A 14,666-nucleotide genomic window follows, 5' to 3' on the forward strand; every position below is an offset into this window, starting at 1 on the left:
AGCCGCGATCCTCAGATCTCAGCCTTCTGAGTAGCTAGGATGACAGGTGAGCCACAGGTGCCTGGCTTACAGCATTATAATGTTTATCCAATCATATAAGCATCAGTATCAAAACTCCTTTTAATATTTTAATTAGAGTGAAATCTGTTATTTTTTTTGCTTTCAGTTTTAGAAATGAGAAATGGGGGTACAGAAACCACTACCACCTTATTTTAAGTTTTTTTTAATATACTGCTGAAGGAGACAAAAATTTTCAAAAAGTAATTTGGCCAGAGTAAAAGAAAGTTGGAAGTGTAGAAGAGAGGTACAAAGGAAGAAAAGAAGGAATCAGAGAGGTAGGGAAACAGGAAAGAAGGAAGGAGGAAAGAGGAAAGAAGGAAGGAGGCAATTTGCTACCTCGTCTGTTGAAGACTGTTGGAAATGAGTAATTAATCCACTAAGTTTCCAGTAACTGTTTTTGATCACTCATTCTCTACACGTGTGACCTTTTAAAAAATTGTGCCAATGATTATTAAAAGACTATCCATGTAGAGCAATAAGCCAATCTCACACAGACACATATTGTCTCTTATTTGTGGAAATTAGGGAAAAACAAGACAGAAGCAAACAAACAACCGGCAAAATAATGAAATTAAAAGGAACAATAAATTGAGATAATTTAGCAAAATCTTGCCATAGTAATGAAAGGACTCAACAATACTCCAAAAAAATTAAAGCAGAAGAAGGGAAAAGGTGGGGAAAGAAATGGTCATGAAGAAGGAGATGAGGAGGAAGAGTCGGAACAGAATAGATAAAGGAATGAATGGCCTTAAATTAATAATTTTGCTGGGAATTGCTTTTTACTGCAAATAATTATATACCCTGAATCAATGCACTGCCTGTCTCCTTAGCACTCCTCATCCAATGTCCCCAACGAATCCCCACAGGCTTGTGCGGTTGGGGATTCTATTATCCACCCCCAGGCCTGGATTTTACATTTACTTTTCTTGATTCTTGACCATGAAGCTAGAGGAGAAACCTTATCTTTTGGTGAAAGTATAAAACTTCCTGATGCTTTCCTGGATATTGAATTAGTACCGTGAAACATTCTTGTTCCTTCAGTATACAAAGCAGCAACAAACTAACCACACTGTAGACTAGCCCTACTTCTGATTAAAGTGTTCCCTGTCAATCACAACGTTTTCTTCTTAGCTACAGAATGTCCTTGTATTTCTAGGGGCTAAATCTAAGAAGGTAGTTTTCTACCATATACTGTCACTTAGTTTATCTTTTGTCCATTAAAATACATTAATTTAATCTTTAATCTAATGATATCAATCAACAATTTCCAAAACTCTAAGAGCAATTTCATGCACTTTCTTTCAGGGTTTTTCCTGAGACTATCTCCAGTATGGAGTTGGGTTTGGTTTTGCAGGAAGACCTGATTCATAGGCACAGCAGACAGAACTGCTAACGGCACTTGATTATATGCATTCCACACAGCTATTCCTGTTAAAAAAAATCAAAACTCTTTCTAGACCCATCTTCTCTTGTAACTGATTCCTGCTCTCACCATGAACTTCAGCCTCGTCGGCTAGATGAGGATGTAGTATCACCACAGGTGGACCATGGCTTTAGATTTAGTGGACCTGTTACTCCTTTTTCAGATCTACAAAGTGCTTTCCCTCAAATGCCTGAGCCCCTGGGCACACACGGAAGGCCTTGGGACTGATGTCATAGAGCTGCTGAGCTCAGACCTTCCTGGGGCCTGCATGTCAGCCCTCTGCAAATCCTTTAGGGCACTGAGGGGTGAAGGGAGCTCAGGCAAAGCACCAACTTGTTTCAGAAAATACAGCAAAGAAGGAATCCTTCCCAATACAATTTATGAAACCTGATGACGCATTACCAGACAGATAAGTTCCCAATTAATTAACATGATGAGAAATCCTTAACAAATGTTATCACTCGACTGCAGCCATCCGTGAAGATGGATGAGCATAAAATGAGGGCACAGTGGAGCTGAGCGGGAACACACGTTTGTTTTCCCATCCAGAAATTAGACAGTCAACACACCGACTGAATAGTGGGACCACTAGATGCCAAAAAAAATGCTTTTGCCAAAATTCAATATTTGTTCATGAATAAAAACTCACAGAAAACTTGAAATTGCTTTCTTTCAACAAGAGCCTCATACTTTTTCCTCTAGACACAGAAAGAAATAAAAGATGTCCAACTTTATTATTTATCTGTGGCATTGAATTGTCGGAACAAGATAGCACAAAGCAAGAAAGATGTAAATGGCCATAAGTTGGAAATAAAGAAATGCAATTGTACTTAATAATTTAAAATATTTAATTCTACAACATACAGAAAACAACTGCTCAGTTTAATAAAAGATTTTGTCAGATTTATAGTATAAAACGTAGTATTTATAAACTATTGTTGTAGATGCACTGTAAAATAAATTTAAAATAGTGCTAATATAATCATACTACAAAATACTGAAAAAAACTGTTTTGGAATTAACTAAACAACAGTTATTCAATAATTCCAAACTAAAATTCACTAAGTAAATATTGCTGATAAACCACAGTTTAGAGCATGACTATGATATTCTAATAGGTTATAACACAATATATTTCATTCAGATCATTATTTCCATTGGCTTGACTACTACATAATTTTTCACCGACGACAATAAATTTAGAATTTCTTTTTATGCTTTCTATCCAATTTATTTTCTCCTGCTCTGTAATTCCTCCTCTTTTAGCATTAACTGATATGAATAGTTAACTCTTGTATATTTGATATGCTCTAATTAAGGGACTAGTTATATGTACTTCACAAAGTCAAGATTCACAGAGGATGTGAAATCTAAGATGTGCTATTGTCCTGATTGGAATTGAAGGGATTTCTCAAGCTGATTGGCGTGGCCAAGCTGACACATGGGAAGAAGTGACATTAATTCTCAGCCCTCTTACTTCAATGGCTGGATTCATCGCGAAACATTTTATACCTAACAGCACGCCTCCTAAACTATGACACACATCTCACAATATTTTATACAGAGAAAGTCAAATGAGTAAGAGATAAATACCACAAAACTGGAGTTGTCCTTGGAAACATCACAGGCATAGGGTTTTATATTTTAATGGTAGTGAGCTTCAACATGCATTTAAAACTATCATAATGATGCTAGATGGCTGCTTTTGTAACATTTAGATTAGCTGCTTTTCTAAGAATGAAAACATTTCATGTTCATCTATAAATTTGAAGGTATGTGATTTCATAATCTCTGGAGTCATTTCCCCCAGATTGTAGTACTGACTGTGATAGTCACACTTCACATACTGACATGCTGAAACTACCCTTCCAGAATAAGATGTCAGTTTAGATTTAAAATACTCCCACAAGGTGGGGAGAAACAGTTTAGTGGTAGCATGCTGCTGAACAAATACAAAACTTCCATAATGGCATAAATTAAATATAAAATCATAATTTATGAGGGGATCATTAATTATATCAATTTTTTGATAATTTGAAGAGTGACTATAAAGATATAGGCACTTTTTATCTAAAACATGCAATCCATTTTCCTTTCTATTGTCAGTACTGAAATCCTCGCTGTTGATTTGAGTCAGAATTGAAGCAGGAATATCATCTTAAATAGGACTAGCATGCATTTCATATTGAACTACAATTCACATTGGATTAAAACACCTAGACATTTGCAGTACAAACATTATCAGAATATAGAATATTACCTAAAAACCATCTATTACCTTATTTTAAAATGACCTATATGTCCAACTTATTCAGAATTCAAGTAAATCATGCAAATATTATGCTTTTCTTCATGCTAACACACTGTCTTAGCTGTATTTTTCTCTTATTAATTTATAAACCACAAGTATTTTCTGCGATTTTAATAGTCTTGAGGGAAATTATTAGTGCTGTTTCATAACTGAATAAGGTTGCATTTATTCAGTCTGTTGTATTATTTTGTATGGATGGAAGTCTAATAAGTGATTGAAGACAAAATAATCTGTTGGAAAGCAAGCTACTCACCCTCCTTGTGGTGGATGAAGCACTATGGAGACCTAATTAAAGTTGTTACACCCTAACGTAGGAGGTACTGAATCTACATGGGGCTCCTACCATGCAAGGTGGGTAGAGCCTGGCACCGTGAGCAATTAATAAACACAACTTCCACATCGTGCACCAGAACATGGGTCTCATTATAGATTTTGAGGTGTGTCAGCTGCCATGTCAGGAAGCCAGGAAAATCACTGCTTGCCTGCCCCCAGACCTGCTGATTTCATCAGAAGGTGAGGATCCTAGGAAAGCTACACAAAACCAAACAGAACATCACACCATTATTAGAAACTCATTTCTGAAAACAGAAAGTGATGTCTTCAAATTGGCCAATGGGACTGTCACTGAAAACAACAACAACAACAACAATATTAATATGTAGGTGGTGAATAGAATGGGAGAGTGGACTAGAGGGAGTCATAGGGAGTGGTGAACACCGGAACACTGGGCATGCACTTCCTCTCGTGACCCACGCAGGAACGCAGCAGCACAGCCCAGAGATCACTTAACAGAAACAGTGGGAAAGAAAACTTACATCAGAACTCACGCAGGACCCAACAGTTCTGCTAATAGTTCCACATCCACAGGAAATGAAATTTCCCGGAACTATCTGTATTGCCATGTTTACTGCATCACTGTCCAAAACAACCAAGATAGGGAATCAATCTCTGCGTCCCACAACTAACTAAAGGTTAAAGAAAATGTGAGAGGCGAAGGCAAGATAATTTATTTCAGCCAGAAGACATAACTAAATAAATCCTGTCCTTCTTGAGAACACAGAGGGAGCTAGAGATCATTATGTTAAATTAAACATGCCAGGGACAGAAAGGCAAGTATTGTAAGTAGTTACATACTATCATATATGTAATATATAGTAATATATGTTATGAGTATTAAATATGCATGTGCATAGTGTTATATACTTATTAGTCATATTAATAACTCATAACGTTGTAAGTTGATTCCTTTGAGGTTTGAATACAATGCTGGCTATTAATGATGTGTAGAAAATATCAAAGAATGACAACTGAGGGAAGGTTAATCTTGGCTTTTAAGCTGTAGTTGGGAAGAGTGATCTTGATGGGCTCTTACAGGCCACTGATAACCAGGTTGGAAACCCTGCGTATCTTTCAAAGGCAAATGAAAACGTTAAACATGTTCCAACATGAAGAAATGATCAATGTGTGAAGAGTTAAATATGTGGAACCCAACTCAAACATATTCAAAATACATCCATTTATTGACGCATTACACAGAAGCAAGCATGTGTTAAAGTTGTCCCTCCAGTAGCCTTTGGTTTTAATGGACCAGGAAGGATAGAATCATTCCTTCTAACACCACAGAGAGTTCAGCACTGCTAATGCAAATCTATACCATAATTCCTGCACAAAAAATGACATATGAGTGATTTGTTATAGGTCTTATCCAGGCTCACTTCTGATGACCACTCTCAAGTGCTCTGTGAACAATGGTGTCCGTGACAATAGCACTATGGTCTGGACAAAGACTTCAAGCCCAAGCTTTGTAATACAATTGAATATAGTACATAGTTGTCACCTTTGTTAAACATTCTCAATACCTGACCCACCCCTTGTCTTACTTTTCTTAATTTTATAGTATATACAATGAATTCTTGACTACATTCTCTCCTCCTTCCCCTATACATTCATTTGCCCTTTCCCTCTGCCCACCCCACCCCTTCCCTTGCAATGTATCATAGAGATAGTCTATGACCCAACAATCCCACACTGGGTATTTATCCAAAATGTCACAAACAAGGACACAGTATAGCCACCAGCACAACCATATTCATTGCAGCACTATTCACTATAGCCAAGATATAGAACTAGCCCAGATGCCTCTCAATGGATGAATGGATCAAGAAAATGTGGTATATAAGCATTCATCATAAAGAATGATATTGGACCATTTGTAAGGAAATGGAAAGACATGGAAAAAATTAAGTGCAGGGAGACAAAGATTGCATGGTTTGTTTCCCTCATTTGTAATAGCTAGAATTAGTCTATAAATGTATAAGAAAACACATTTGTTGTTATGCAAGTGATTATAAATATATTAACTAAATATAGTAGATTCTATGGAGAACTCAAATAGTATAATTTCTTAGAAAGACACAGTCAAAGCCTCCCCTGTTTTTAATAGTATTTTGGTTGGTTTCCCTGTAGCATTTTAATGTACACATGTATTTCACTTTGATCATATTCTATGTATGAGAATTTGCAATCTGTTATGTAAAAACTAGTGTAAGACAATTAGAGTCTTATAGTAACATATTATGATAAACCCCTAGGTAAATAATTACATCCTGTATATAATGCAAAACAGCTATATTTAGAAGCTATAAAATTCTGGGAGGTAAATTATTTTAATTGGTTCATCCATGGACTGTGCATATCTGTCAGATAATTTCATGTCTAAAATGTGTAGATTTCTTGTATATTCTATGAGGCATACTAAACATTCTAATGTTTAAGAAATACCCTGTTAACCTTCACAATACTCCTTTTTCTCAAAAGATTCTACAGTTTACTTGCAGAATATTTATCTTAAGGTATACATAGTGAGTTAGGTAATAAATAATATCATTTGTGAATCTTCACCACTATAATCCTCACTTGAAATTATGCTGAGTAATGGGACATTTGTATACACACATAAGAAGGAGAGCGAGCCCAATGTGTCCTTGGTCCAGCTTTTCCCAGTGTCCCAGACAGAATATTCACATTGATTCATTGAATGGGCTCTAGAGAGATTTTACTGTTCTTAATTATTGACTTTTTCATATTTAGTTCTAAGTAGATCTTTTTGCTCTTTCATCCTTTACGAATCGCACATTTCAGTGGCTTCTCTGATGTCCCAGTGCCGTACAGCCATCACCAGGATTTAATACCAATGTATGTTATTTCCGCAGCTGTTTACTTCCTGCATCCACCCCTGCAGCCACGACAGGCAAGCACATACTGCCTTCCTGGATTTCCAACCAGCGGCCCACAACTGCCCGCCCCGCTTCCCCCCTGCCCACGGAGCTCATTGACTGGCTTGCTTTTCAGTCCTAGGATGTAGGATCTCAATGACAAGAACTCCTTAGGAAATCAGTTCACCTCTGTTGGTGATTTTTGAGCCACTCAGCCATTGGAGAACTCTAAGCCTTAGCTTCAGGGAAGGCATTTGAACTGGAGCACTTGGTTATGGGCATGACCTTTCAACTCATTTCAGGGAAGGTATTTGAACTGGAGCACTTGGTTATGGGCATGACCTTCCAACTCGTTGTGTGAATACCAAGGCAGAGGACAGCGGGGATGCTCGTGGCGGAGGGCACATTCAGTGGGCCTGTGACAGTGATGTAAGTACTTTGGGAGAGTGGTTTTGTTTTATACAACAAGCTGAATCACTAGAATGTAATTTACCAACTACAGTGATTTAGGCAGAAGCTCTCTTTTATTTTAGATTTCATCTTCATCCCTCCACCCGAGTTATTTTTTATTCTTTAATTTATATTTTATTGTACAGAGGGGTTACAGTTGTTTTATGAGGGAGGGTGTCCCTTTTTGCCTGGGCTGTCTTGTGCCGTGATTGCTCTACACTTACTTTCTGCACTAGCTGATAGTCCAGGTATTAGCCACCGTGCCCGGTATTTGCTCTTGACATGCAGTCTTGAGATCCTTGTCCTTAATGGCATTTGAACTCGGTCCTCTACCTTCCATGTGACCAGCATTGGAGGCTTGACCTCCCAATATCCTCTTGTTATATAGCTTTTGATGATAGTAATTCTAATCAAGTTCAATTCTTATATAGTCAGGGAAATCTAATATGTGAGCTGCCTTTCAGATCCTGATTCCTTTCTATCACGTAGCTTCTGATATTTCATAGATAACCAGATTTCCTTATCAAATCAAATAAAAATAATTATTATGAGTTAAGAGTCTGTACATACCCATGATTGGTCAAACTATCTATTCAACAACTTTCAAGTTCCAAAATGAAAGGTCTCTGAGAACAAAAGCCTGTAACTCAAATTTTCATTGCAGAGGGATTGAAGAGATACTGACAAAAAAAACTGCACACTATACTACAAGCTAAAACAGCTGGTGTATAGAGCTAGGGAAGACCCCTGGGCCCTTGCACATACCATTTAAGGACTTTACCACTGAGATGCCTCTCTAGACCTTAGAATTTTGGAGTCAGTGTCTGGCACTGTAACACAAAACAGCCTCCAAATGCACCCAGGATCCTCCTGCCTGTGTCTCCTGAGCTCTGGGATGACAAACCAATGTCACCATACCAGGATCAAAAGTGTTAGTTTTAGAAGGATCCATTTCTAACCAATGTAAAGCTGAGGCTGATTTTGGTTTAACTCCTTCATGATATTTTTGACTTTATCACCTGATTCAGGTTTTCATACTCTTTTGTATTCTATTTTCTTTTTTTTTTTTTTTGCCTATAGACACAGATATGAAATGAGCATCCAGCAGTGCTGAATGGAATTTTTTGAGCACTGTGTTGCTTTACACAGAGTCATGTGGTCACACGAACACAATCTTGATGATGGCTGCATGTATCTTCATATGTGGATTTTCATGCAATTATTGGGGGAAACATGAATGAATAAATTATTGTAATGTTTTGAGCATGTCTTTCTGATGTCTGCATGGCTACCTCTTAACAATCTTTTCAGCTTTTCTGGGAGAAGGTAAATATTCTCTTTGTTCTGGAAGCTGTCAATGTGAGGATAAATACTTGCACTGTAGGCTTTTGAGCATAAAAGAATGAAGTCTTAGCTGTGTGTGAAAGCAGTGACATTTTCTATTACTTCAAAAAGAAGCCACTGAGCCCTACGACTTTAAGGGTGAGCTTGGGCTGTAGAACCGAAGGATTAAATGTGATAAGTGTATCAATTACCCTACAGCAGGGTAAAAACTCTACACGAAGCAAAATACTAGGTAATTTAGATTTGCAATCACAATCAGATACTTAAGAAGATTGCAGAGTTGCGAGGAAAGTGTCATATTAAGGCTGACCATAAAAACGATTCTTCAAAATCTTTTAATATTTGAAAGAGCAGTTTTCATGCCTTAGATCTCAGAGACTTTGCAGTTTGGAACTTGCTGGCTGTTGAATAGATAAAGGAAACATTAAATAAATACAGGAAAGAACAACGTGGAAATCATATTCCTGCCCTACTTAGGAAAAAAGAACTTTTTGACAAACAGGTTTTTGCAAAGGCTCACAAGTAATGAAGGATGTTCACTAGAATATTCCAGTGGTTGGAAGTGTTCAGTGTTTTTATAAGTTGAATTCATTCTGTTCCTCAAGGTTATTTACAAAGTTGGAATTATTTTGCCGGCCATGTGAATTATGTTGTAAAATGGCAGAGGCTATTAACTGAATGAAATTCAAGCACACATGATATTGACATGCCCATCGGACTACTCACAATTCTCTAAAGAGATTCTCATCGAAGCACGTGTATGGAGAGACACGGGATTCCATAGCGTAATCAACATGAACAAATTTCACTCAATTATTCAGTCTCAGTAAGCCAACAGAACTGGTTAAAGTTGTCAAAGGATATCATGCTGACAGGAAAAACAATCTCAGAGGAAATTAAATTTAACTGACTTCCTCTGAGCAGATAAATGCTGATCACTCAGAACACACTGAAGGCTGAAAAAGAGTCAGTGAGTTCCACTCCTGCTGCTCTGGGGGCTGGTTGTCCACATCCAGCCGTTTGTTCTATCTGCACAAGTGTGATGGTGCATCTTATTTGAATGGGGTCAGGAGAAGGTCCCTGGTTGTATCAGCCATGGATGGCCGGGCTGTCTGTGACTGGTTCTCCTTGCCATTTACAAGAAAGTGTTCCAAGTTCTAGTTTACCTAGATAAGAGCTCTGAATATGCAAACCAGCACCGGCTGCTGATCTGTTTATTATGCTACGACATACGTTTTATTAAACACAGAGTGGTCTTTCAACTCGATGGGGCACGGATGTCTGCACATCTCAATACGTGAAAAGCGATCGTCTACATTTACAGAGGACAAAGTTCACCCAGGCAGAGATTCTGCTGGCAGTGGAAATTATTCTAATGCGGAAACGCCATCTTCTACTTGATTTTGAAAATTAATACTGACTGCAGAAAGCTTATCATGTTGAATCAATTTATATTACAGATACCTTTTATGCATGTTATGCATGGTGTGACTAGTATTTACCAAATTCTAACAATGTATATACTTCTAACGACAAACTTGATGCACTCAATCAGTGAGGTGTTCCTGAACGCGTGTTAGCATCGCTTTTTCTCGTTTGTGGAGGGCAGGCGGCTGCCTCCCTGGCTGCTAGCTGTGGCACTCAGATTCCACGCAACTGTCCGGCCAGGACATTTGACAGGGTGGTGCCCTGCGCTTAGCTTCAGTTTTCCCATGTGTGTCAGCACAGATGTGTGGTATGACTGACCGGCCCTGGCTTGTGTCCGCTATGTCCAGATCGTCCAAATGGGTGGAAGTTAGGTCTGCAGTGGTACAGGTACCATGAAATTGTGTCTTATTATGGCACATGGTATTGTTGTTTCTGATTCATTAGCCCTAGAAGTACAGTACCTATCAAGTAAAGGCAGAGATGTTAACACTTTTACTGTCCATAATCTGTGGTACCTGGAAACTTGTCTGAAAATACAGATGAAGTCATGTGAATTCTTTCTATAGAAGACTTAAGAACATCGAAATGCGAGTATACCGTTCCAGACACGACAGCACTTATTTTAGCTTAAATAATTAATCACAGACAATAAATTCAATACATTCTTTTCCAATTATTCAATCCGGCTTTGTGAAAATGCCATTTTAGTGTGAATATGTATCTTAACCTTTTCCTATAATCCCAAGGTAACCTGCTTCAGAAACTATACTAATGCACCATTTAACATTTCCCTTTTAAAGTCATGGAGGCTCTGGCTAGATTTCATATAAGGTCTAAATTTCTACTTAGTGGGACATATGTGGAGGAGCCAATCTGTTTATTATTTTAGTTTTACACCACACACTTTTCCTTTTCAAGAAATATGCCATTAATTTCCATTATAATAAGCAGGATTTGTACCTTTCATGGCCTTTTACTTTCCTCTTCTCCTAAGGTCATTTCTTAGAGTCTTAATTCCAAAAAGAATGTGTGCATGCTCATCTTACAATATTTTCTTTTGCTGACTTTCCTCATTTGCTTCCATGTTTATGCTTGTTTTAGAGCAGTTGTAACTAAAGGGCTATCTTCATATGCTTACAGCCACATCTTTCTAGAGAAATAAAACCTTTGAGTCTTTCAGAGCACCTAGACCAAAACCATGATGACTGGAAACATTTGATTCCTTTTGACAAGTAAAAAAAAGACAACCTTAAAGATCTAATTGTTTCATTTTTTTCTACCCTTGAATACAAATCCTTTACTTAAGGACTGAATGCATGGTTCAAATCATAAAGCAAGACAGTGCAAGACAGTAAGTTCAAACACGAGTACCCCCAAAACAATGAATAAATCCTTCAATTTATTCTATGGATACCATAAAACCCTGAAAAGTGAGCATAACAAATAGAAACAGCCTGCTGTCTCAGAAGGCGCCAGGTGGTGGAAGGGGCTGCCTTAACAGGTAACTATTTTCTAAAATATCGAGACTGATGCATGTTGACTACTGGGCACTTCGTTTTCTAATGTGATAAATGTGCTCGAGACCATGACCATCTTCAGAGTCCAGAGGCTGTGAGTTTTGGGAGAAGCCTTGCATCCTCAGAAGTCAGGTGAAGGAAGGAAAATGGCACAGTGTAGAGGAAACACCGTCTATGACAGGAGCCTCTTCAAAGAAGGCAGTCAGCCTTCCCATCTTCAGGGACAGACAGGAGAACGCTCTACACTTCCTGCTGTGAAGCCAATGGGGAAGGTACACAGGGCAGGGCATCAGGGTTCATGCTTGACATCTACCTGCCAGGGAGGCTGAGAGCAGGAGAATCACTGGGAGAGGCCGGAATGTTTGTGAGGTTTCTCAAACCACAGAAAAACTGAGCACAGGCACCTGAGTCGGTCGTGCCAACCACATTGGAGCGGTAACTTGAAAGATGGAAGGCAGGCTATCTCAGACAGAATGTGAGACCCTACTGAGAAAAAATACCTAAACCTCAAAGTGTTGGGGCCAGGCTGCAATGGCAGATGGACTGACTGTCTTTCTTTGCTTATTTGATCGCAGCAAGATGTTGCAGGTGAAGAGCTGGAGGATTCACAGCAGCCCTGGAGTCTAGCAGGCCTGGCAAGACGTCCTGAAATCCTGCGATGGCATGCATGTGTGCTGGGATTGGCCCTGGCCATGCAGGCAGGTTTGGGATGTGCACCTATTGGACACTCGTGTTTCCTTGGCTCAGGTTTGGTCCCTCTAAGTCGCACAGCTTTCAATGTCTTATTTAAAGAACTCCCAAAAGCCGTGTGCTTGTTCTGCAGCCACGACACAAGAGGCATGGGATAAATAGGAAACAAAAGTGAATAAGTCACATGGAGAGGATTTATAGCCGATGTGAAATTCCGGTAAAAAGTTAGGGAAGTTGAAACCATGGTAAAAATAAATCATCCACAGGAAGCATCTAGAGAAGAAAGAATGAGTAACATTGGAGAGAGCATCTATAAACCTTGAAATAACTCCAAGTGGCCTCATATGCATGCAAATATAGTCCCTGGGGGCTTCTCGGATATATAGTGGGAGATTAACAGTCAACAGCTTTCTCCAAATGTGATGAAGCTACAGACCAAAAACTTCTATGAGATCCAAGAGTCCATGCCGAAGAAACACGAAGCAAATGACAGTAAATCACCGCATAATCAAATCATTCAAAACCTGCATTTAAAATGAAAAACAAACAAACCTTTTAAATTGTCAAAGAGGGTAAGAGTCATGAAGAGAAATAATGCCAGGCGTGACAGCAGAGTTATTATTGAGGGGAAAAGGGATGGTATGAGCAGAACACTGGAAAAATTGTCAACACGGAATTCTACATCCATAAATCATATCTACTAGAAGCAAACATGTAAGAGACTTTTTCATACACGGGCAGATGCGCATGCACATGCACACACATGCATATGTACACACACATGCTGAGAAAACTGTGTTGCAGCAGACATGCATTGTGTAAACCGCTCAGGAATCTTTCAGGAGGAAGCAGTGACTCTGACTTGGAAATCAGGAAGCCCAACAAGAAGAGTGACGACTGACAATCATTTCCTTGTCTGTCAGGCAAGTTTGACAGCTTAAACAGACATGGCGATAGCAGATTACCGAATGCATGGCAGTCACCAAAATAGATGCAGAAGATAATGATAGAACACCTATGCAAACAGAAATATTTTTTTTTTGCTTATGTGGTGCTAAGGAATCGAACCCAGGGCCTCAGGCATGCAAAGCAAGCATTCTACCACTGAGCCACCTTCCCAGCCCAACAGAAATAATTTTAAAATCAGTATAAGTTCTGGTTTTGTTTCTTTTTGAAGACCTATGGATTAATGAAATTAGTGATTCCTGATTGACATACTATTATGTGTTGCCAGCTATGTGTTGCCAGGCAATTTTGATATATGTGTATTTTGTAGAATTAATCATTCAAGGTAATTAATATTTGCATTCATTTATGAAGTTATGCTTTATGGAAACAGTATTGAAAATACTGCTTCAGTGATTTTGTAATATACAATATAACACAATTTCAAAACTTCTTGTGTATGTTTACAAAGGTGGAAAACAGATGTCTGATTCAAGAGGAATGTTAAAGACCAGCAATGAAAAAAAAGGCTAGAATAAGCCTGGGCTAAATTAATGCAGAAGTAAATAAAAAGACAGAAATAATTGTGGCAATTGGAGAGTATGAGTTGTTATATATGGAGCTATTCGGTTAAGTTGGAAATTTTCTTCCTAATTTTTTAAAAGAAAGCTAGGGTAGCTATTTTAAAAGATTATTTCTCCTGTATTTTTGCATCTGGAACTCATCAAATGTTAATTTACTATTGTGGATTATTCATGTACATTCTTAGGAATGACTATCATTTATGAGTGGCTATTAATTCCAGTATCAGATGATAAAATATTAACGACTTAAAAGTGGTAAATGACAAGGTGTTAATGAGTAATTTCTGGCCAATAAGTCTGTAGGAAATATGTTTTTCTTTCATGGGTTATGGATTTATAGATTTTATACTGTTGCTGCTTATAAATTATATCCATATGATGTACAGATCTAAGGAGGATAAGCACTTTCAACATAGATTACGATATTGAGAATAAATGATCAGATTGTGCTTATGCAGTTTATAATTTGATACAGCTTAAGGTACAAGGACATCCTAATTTATTATTCAATTCAGAAGTAAGCAAAGTGCTCTTGGTGTTCAAATGGACTCCACCAGAAACGGTATATTTTCTAAGAAAAGTTGGGGAAAGGTTTCAAGGGAGTCATGGTATTTGAGCCAAATCTTGAAGATCATACAATTTTCATGTGCAAAAGTGGGCTAAAGAGCAGTGTAAGAGGCCCGCAGAAGCTTCAGAGCA

General features: G+C 38.2%; 1 long non-coding RNA gene across 1 annotated transcript; it reads left to right on the top strand.

The window, feature by feature from the left end:
- Positions 1 to 5,928: 5,928 nt before the first annotated feature.
- On the top strand, positions 5,929 to 13,976 carry LOC138831540 (uncharacterized). Its single transcript, XR_011373366.1, has 3 exons — positions 5,929 to 6,062; positions 7,312 to 7,438; positions 13,856 to 13,976. It is a non-coding gene; the product is annotated as an uncharacterized lncRNA (long non-coding RNA).
- Positions 13,977 to 14,666: the final 690 nt, after the last annotated feature.

This window comes from Dipodomys merriami, unplaced genomic scaffold (genome assembly GCF_024711535.1).
Source record: "Dipodomys merriami isolate MVZ:Mamm:240054 unplaced genomic scaffold, mDipMer1.0.p SCAF_2, whole genome shotgun sequence".
NCBI lineage: Eukaryota > Metazoa > Chordata > Mammalia > Rodentia > Heteromyidae > Dipodomys > Dipodomys merriami.